Here is an 8325-nt window from a genome sequence, read left to right on the forward strand (position 1 = left end):
GACCAGAAGTCTCAGATGTTAGAAGAAGCCAGAACTGAAAATGAAAGGAAATCACTCTACATACAGGAATTAGAAAATCAGTGGGATGAGCAGAGAGGCAAATATAACCAAGTTCTGGAAAAGATGGAGCCGTGCATAACAAAAGCTGGCTACTGGGAAGCCAAGTTCCGAGCTTTGCATAAGAAGATGACACAGCAAGATGTAGAGGTTATGAAATCATGAGCAGATCTTGGTTCAATATTCGATTGGATTATTTCTGAAAGTGTTGTAGGCAATAAAAATAAGGAACAGGGATGAATGACATATTGTATAAAAGGATCCTTTTAATGAAAAGCAGATTTTTCTTCTAGAATGATGATGATCTTTTCCATGAACCTTGGTTAAAGTGCATTAGGTTGCATACATATGTTTCATATTTGTGAAATTTACACGTCTTGAAAAGACCATTGCATTTCATGCATTCATATCTATGCATTCACAATTCTAAAAAGGGAAAGTTTTGGTTTGCAGTGCCTAGCGACAAAATTTGTCTAAGCAAGCAACATTGAGACTGTCACGCATCAATACAATACCAGGAGAAGGACAAGAATTGAATGAAAAAATGAGCAAGATCCTGGAATTGTTGACGAACAAAGGAAAAGCAGTGCAGAATGATCCGGAGACAGATATGGATCCTACTCATCCTCCAGGGTTTACCCCAGTACATGGGCAAACGTCAGTTCCACTACCTGGCATCATGGAGGGTTCAATGCCAAGTATACCCCCGTTCATCCCTAATATACCAGCCCAGGGGTTTCCAGTAGTGGGGACTCCCCCATTAGTAGCTTCTGATTTGGGGGTGAACAGATCTGAAACTGAACGTCGATACGATGTACTAGAGGAACGTCTGAGAGCTATTGAAGGATCCAATACATTCGATTCTGTAGATCCCAATGATTTGTGCCTCGTGCCAAAGGTCACCCTGCCACCAAAATTCAAAGTACCAGATTTTGAAAAATTTAATGGAACTAATTGTCCTCGAACTCACCTGCGCCTGTATTGCCAAAAAATGGCTGCCCATTCTGATAATGAGAGACTAATGATGCATTGCTTTCAAGACAGCTTGACAGGGGCGGCTATCAGGTGGTATATTCAACAAGATCGGACTCGGATCCGCACATGGAAAGATCTGGCTAATTCTTTTATAGCTCAATACCGCCATGTTATAGAAATGGCACCCGATCGTATGACCTTGCAGAGTATGCAAATGAAGCCCACCGAAACATTTAGAGAATATGCATATAGGTGGAGGGACATGTCTGTCCAGGTCAATCCTCCGGTGGAAGATAGGGAGGCTATTTCCCTATTTGTGAATACCTTGAAAGATCCTTACTTCGGGCATCTCCTAGGGGCAACCCCCCATGACTTCATGGACATTGTTTCTACCGGAGAGAGGATTGAGACGGCCATCAAAGTCGGGAGAACTAAAAGTATTAGTACAGAGACTGGTCTAGGCAAGAAGTGGACAAGCAAGAAAAAGGAAGAAGAAGTCCAGATGGTTCAAAGACAACAATATCAAAGAGAGCATGGCCAAGGGGCTAGGAGGAATTTTGTTTTCGAGCCCTCTGTCAATCAGACTGTTCATACGGGAGGTAGACCCCAAGTTGTTCCTTCCGGGGCCATGCCCGCCCAACCGAATATGCGAACTCATGATAGAGGCATCCAGAGAAATATGAGAAGGATAGATCCTATTCCAATGACATACTCAGAATTATTCCCACAACTGATGGAGAGGAACTTAGTTTCAGTCATTCCTGGAACGGTCGTTACGGCACCTTTTCCACAATGGTATGACCCCGAAGCCAAGTGTGCATATCATGCTAACACTCCCGGGCACACTATTGAACGTTGTTGGGCATTCAAAAATAAGGTTCAAACACTAAGAGAAGCCGGATGGCTACCATTTGATGATAAACAACCAGGAATTCAAGGGAACCCTTTGCCCAATCATGGGGGTAACAATGTCGGAATGATAGAAGAAGGGACGAATGAGGTAGATTTTGAACAAATGTCTTTAGATTGGGTGTTCAATGAACTTATTGCGGCAGGTCGGATAGGGCAAGAGGCTGTTTGCCCCACTAATGCACTTTGTTTATGTCAGAGTAAAGATGGAAGATCTGTGAAAAAGTGTGTAACTTTTAGAATGTTTTTGCAAAAGATGGTGGATAACAAGTTTATAGAGTTTGGTTGTACCCGCAAAAGTGGAGAGATTGCAGTCATTGGGGAAAACGGGCCGGTATATCATCAGTGCACTAATCAACCATTCATACCTACCATGAACAAGGCTCTTCCCACACAGGAAGCGCCAGCTCGCTTGGTGATCTCTACTCCCAGGCCATTCCCATACAAGAGTAACCAAGCAGTACCCTGGAAATATGAATGTGAAGCGTATGTCGAAGGAAGCACCAGCAATATAGCAGGGGTGAAAGGGATAACTCGAAGTGGTAGGGTGTATATGCCAGATTCTTCTAAAACAAATCGACAGAATGTAGGGGAACCGGACAGGGCAGTGAAAAGTCCAATATCTAATGGAGAGGCCGAAGAATTCCTGAAGATAATAAAGCATAGCGAGTACAACATCGTGGACCAACTAAAGAAAATGCCGGCTCACATATCTGTTTTGTCACTTCTACTAAATTCAGAAACCCATCGGGAGGCGTTACTTAAAGTCCTGAATCAAGCCTACATTCCCCAAGATATCAGCGTTGATAAATTCAATCATGTGATCGGAAGTCTAGCAGCCTCCAATTACATCACTTTTACTGATGAAGAAATTCCGCCAGAAGGCCAGGGGCACAACAAGGCGTTGCATATATCCACCAAATGTAAGGATCATATGATGTCTCGAGTCCTAATAGATAATGGATCATCCCTCAATGTTATGCCAATGACTACACTGCAAAGGTTACCAATTGACCCTTCTTATGTGACACCAAACAATTTGGTGGTGCGTGCCTTCGATGGGACACGAAGAGAGTCAGTAGCGTCGCTTGACATCCCTATTCAGATTGGACCCGTAACCTTCAATATCACTTTTCAAGTCATGGATATTACGCCTTCATACAGTTGTCTCTTGGGAAGACCTTGGATACATAATACTGGGGCAGTTCCCTCCTCTTTGCATCAGCGAGTGAAATTTATAGTAGGGGATAAATTGGTATGTGTTTATGGAGAAACCGATATAATGGTTACTAAACCTTCTTCCACTCCCTATGTGGAAGCAGCTGAAGAAGCCCATGAAGATTCATTCCGAGCATTTGAGATCATCAACGTCATTACTATAATGGAGGGATCTTTTATCCCTCAACCTCGGATCTCTTCTTCCACGCGCATGGTGGCCGCTGAAATGATTAAATCAAGGTTTTGCCCGGGAAAAGGGTTGGGGAAGTATCTTCAGGGCATCGCAATGCCATTGTTACCAGAAGGCATGAATGAGAGATACGGCATCGGATATACTCCTACTTTAGCTGACCATAAGAAGAAGGCAGAAGAGAAAAGAATAATCCGAATCGAGAGGCGCACAGGAAGAGTAAGTACCAAGTGGGGGGTAGAAGTTCCGCCAATGAATCAGACCTTTCGAAAGGGCAATCAAGTCACTCTTGAGGAAGAAATGAAACAGATGAGCATATTGGCCTTAGAATCTGGGGACCACATGAATGACTCGAGTAGATGGATCTACCCATTGACAGGAGCAGAAATTCAGAACTGGACATCTTTTGATTATCCAATTCACTTCATGTAATGGCTTTTGCTCATTTTGCTTTCTTTTTGTAATCCGTGGACATTATTGCCTCGGACCGTTTGTCTTTTTCATCAATAAAACCAGTATGCATTTCTTTCGCATTTATTGCATCATTGGGTCATTTGTCAAAGAATTGTTTACCTTTGTTTTATGCAGGGATAGGGAAAATAATCATACCAGTATTCAGGAGCCAGAAATTGATGTTAACTTTGAAAACTTAATCCTAGAAGCTGAAATAGAAGAGGAGACTGACTTATCACCTGAAATGCAAAGAATGTTGAAATCAGATGAAAAACCAACTTTAACCAGTAGCGACCCCACGGTCACAATAAATTTGGGGACTAATGAGGAATCAAAAGAAGTAAAAATCGGGGCACTGTTGGGAGGAAAAGAAAGATGCGAAATGATAAACCTTTTGAAGGAATACCAAGATGTTTTCGCATGGTCCTATCAGGACATGCCGGGTTTGGATACGGACTTAGTAACACATAAAATACCCATTTACCCAGATAGCAAGCCGGTAAAACAGAAACTGAGGAGAATGCGCCCAGATATGTTGATCAAAATAAAAGAAGAGGTACAAAAGCAGTTTGAGGCTGGTTTTTTAGAAGTAGCCAAATATCCAGAGTGGATGGCCAATGTAGTTCCAATAATGAAGAAAAATGGAAAAGTGAGAGTCTGTGTTGACTATCGAGACTTGAATAAAGCTAGCCCTAAAGATAATTTCCCACTTCCACACATAGATGTGCTGGTAGACAATACCGCGGGACATGCCCTGTTTTCATTCATGGATGGGTTTTCTGGATATAATCAAATTAAGATGGCCCCAGAAGATAAAGATAAGACCACGTTCATCACCTTATGGGGGACCTTTTGCTACAAGGTTATGCCCTTTGGTTTAAAGAATGCAGGGTCAACCTATCAGAGAGCCATGGTAACGCTATTCCATGACTTGATGCATAAGGAGATAGAAGTATATGTGGACGACATGATTGTTAAGTCTCGAGATGAGTATAGCCATGTGATGAACTTAAGGAAGCTATTTAAAAGGCTACGAAAATGTCAACTGAAATTAAATCCAGAAAAATGTACATTCGGAGCTTCTTCAGGAAAATTGTTGGGATTTATCGTAAGTGAGAAAGGGATTGAAGTAGACCCAGATAAAATAAAAGCTATTCGAGAAATGCCTAGTCCCAAAACTGAAAAAGAAGTCAGGAGTTTCCTAGGCCAATTGAACTACATAGCTCGATTTATATCTCAGTTGACTGCTACTTGTGAGCCCATATTTAAGCTGCTGAAGAAGGATAACCCCGAAAAATGGAGTGAAGAATGTCAGAAAGCTTTTGAGAAAATAAAAGAATATCTATTGAACCCTCCAGTTTTGGTTCCCCCTGTACCTGGAAGGCCTCTTATATTGTACTTAGTAGTATCAGAGAATTCCTTGGGGTGTGTGTTAGGACAACACGATGAGTCTGGAAGAAAGGAGCGCGCCATCTATTATTTAAGCAAAAAGTTCACGGAATACGAATCTAGGTACTCTAACCTGGAGAAGACGTGTTGCGCTTTGGTGTGGGGTGGTTAGTAGATTAAGGCAATACACGCTGTATTACACAACATGGCTGATTTCTAAAATGGATCCGATTAAGTATGTTTTCGAGAAACCTGCAGTAACAGGACGGATGGCTCGTTGGCAAATGCTGTTGACTGAATATGATATTACATATGTGACGAGAAAAGCCGTCAAAGGGAGCATTATAGCAGAATATTTGGCTGATAGGGCCGTTAATGATTACCAATCCATGGAGTTTGACTTCCCGGATCAAGATATTGATTCAATTGATCAAGAAAAGGAAGGTAATGTTGGGTGGATGATGCTATTTGATGGGGCGACCAACGTATGGGGGCATGGAATAGGGGCTGTACTCATATCACCAGAGGGTAAATATTACCCAGTCACAGCCAAACTCACCTTTCCGTGTACCAATAATATAGCAGAGTATGAAGCGTGCGTATTGGGCTTACAGGCGGCTATTGACCGAGGCATTAAAAAATTGATTGTAAAAGGAGATTCCGCTTTGGTAATTTATCAGTTGACTGGAAAGTGGGAAACTCGGGATTCCAAATTAATACCATACCAGGAGTTCATTCAGGAAATGATGCAGGAATTCGATGCCATCAGTTTTTCGCATTTACCGAGAGAGAGCAACTTAATCCCTGATGCGCTAGCAACATTGGCGGCTTTATTTAAGGTCGAGTCCGGAATAGAGATTGAACCCATTCGAATAAGGATGCATAGGGAGCCAGCATATTGTATAATGACAGAAGAAGCTGATGGAAAGCCATGGTTTCATGATATCAAAACATACATTCAATGGAAGGAGTATCCCATAGGAGCCTCTAATAATGACCGAAAGACAATTCAGAGGCTAGCTATGGGATTCTTCTTAGATGGGGAGATATTGTATAAAAGGAATCATGATATGACCCTCCTACGGTGCGTGGAGTTGCAAGAGGCAAGACAAATCATACAGGAAGTACACGACGGTGGTTTGTGGACCCATGCGGGAGGACACTCGTTGGCCCGAAAAATCCTAAGGAGTGGATACTATTGGATAACCATGGAACGGGATTGTATGGAGTATGTTCGAAAGTGCCATAAGTGTCAAATCTATGGAGATCGCATACAAGTCCCACCCACTCAACTTCAGGTTTTATCTACACCTTGGCCTTTCTCAGCATGGGGCATGGATGTGATCGGACCGATAACCCCGAAGGCCAGTAATGGGCATCGATTCATTTTCGTGGCCATTGACTACTTCACAAAATGGGTAGAAGCAGCATCATACTCTAATGTCACTCAAAATATAATCAATCGTTTTATCAGGAGAGAATTAATTTGCAGGTATGGGATCCCAGAAAGGATAATATCAGACAATGCTAAAAACTTGAACAACGAGGTCATGACAAAATTATGCAGTCAGTTCAAGGTCAAGCATCATAATTCAGCCCCCTATCGACCTCAAATGAATGGAGCAGTGGGAGCAGCCAATAAGAACATCAAGAGCATCTTGGAAAAAATGACGGAGACCTATAGAGATTGGCATGAGAAGTTACCTTTCGCTTTATTGGCCTATCAAACCACTGTTCGAACATCTACAGGGGCTACCCCTTTCTCTTTGGTATACGGAATGGAGGCCGTAATTCCGATAGAAGTTGAGATTCCATCGTTACGAGTCTTAAAAGAAGCAGAGTTAACCGAAGCAGAATGGGTGCAATCTAGATATGACCAGTTGAACCTGATTGAAGAAAAAAGATTGACAGCTATAGTTCATGGGCAGTTATACCAAAGGAGAATGATGAGAGCTTTTAACAAGAAAGTGCGTATTCGACGGTTTCAAGAAGGAGATCTAGTTTTGAAAAAGATTTTACCAATTCATAATGACCCCCGAGGTAAGTGGAACCCAAATTATGAAGGGCCGTATGTGGTAAAGAAAGCATTTTCAGGAGGTGCCTTATTATTATCAGACATGGATGGAGCCGATCTGGTGCACCCCACAAACTCAGACACGGTAAAGAAATATTTTTCTTAGAAACCCTGTAAACTCTCAAGGAAATTCAATGAAATAACGATTGCTTCATAAATCTAATGACTGTTCATTATTCATGTTTTGATCAAATGATAGATGGCCATCGTTGGATAATCTGCTTTCCTATAAAACAGCCAAATAACGATTTAACATTTGATAACCAAATTGAGCCTAAATGATAATCCAGTATTTTTTTTTTCAAAAGTCAGTTTACAAAATTTGACCTGGGTATGGGTCCTTAGGGTCTGGCAAGTCATATGAGACAACAATTGACTACTCGAAATGATGGCAGGCCATCTTTCTGCTACCTAAAAGAAACAAAAAGAGATCCCTTGCAAGCCCTTCTTGAGCCTGGATTCAATTTTTGATTAACTCGTCAAAAGATCACGCCCCACACTGGGGCAATTTCAAAGGATTAGTCCCAAATGAAGTCCAATGACCGAATCCCTTCATGAAAGAGAAAAACAAAAGGAGCAACAAAAGCAAATGGAAAAAGAAGAAAGAGAAAGAAAATAAGGGACATACTACGCAATGCGATCTTTGACCAAGTTACCCTTAATGAAAGTGCTGATTTTGAGCCTTATTACTCTTTCTTTCTTTAACTCGTACCCCTAGCCTATATTACAGTCCAAATAAAAGACCCTGACCAGATTGGTATACATTGTTGTCTCTAATGATTTGTCAGACTCAATGATTGAGTCTGAACTACGTTAATGACCTGATCCTGAAAAGGTACGTAGGCAGCTTGTTCAAAAGACAAGTTCGGTCAAAGCCAAACAAAGTGCCTCAACCTTAAACTGGGGCAGAGAATGTCATTATGGGTGGGATTTGAGCCATTGTTCCTCTCTTCTTCAGAAAACTATATCCCCAAGCCTAACGTTTCGTCCGGTCCTTAAGACCATCTTGAGATAAAACATGAACTGAACATGAGGGGCAAAAATGCGTTAACTTGAGAAT

At 41.7% G+C, this 8325-nt stretch overlaps 1 pseudogene; it reads left to right on the forward strand.

The window, feature by feature from the left end:
- The first annotated feature begins 667 nt into the window (after nt 1–667).
- Nucleotides 668–7371, forward strand: LOC131153775 (uncharacterized; annotated as a pseudogene).
- Nucleotides 7372–8325: the final 954 nt, after the last annotated feature.

Source organism: Malania oleifera, chromosome 4, assembly GCF_029873635.1.
Source record: "Malania oleifera isolate guangnan ecotype guangnan chromosome 4, ASM2987363v1, whole genome shotgun sequence".
Classification (NCBI taxonomy): domain Eukaryota; kingdom Viridiplantae; phylum Streptophyta; class Magnoliopsida; order Santalales; family Ximeniaceae; genus Malania; species Malania oleifera.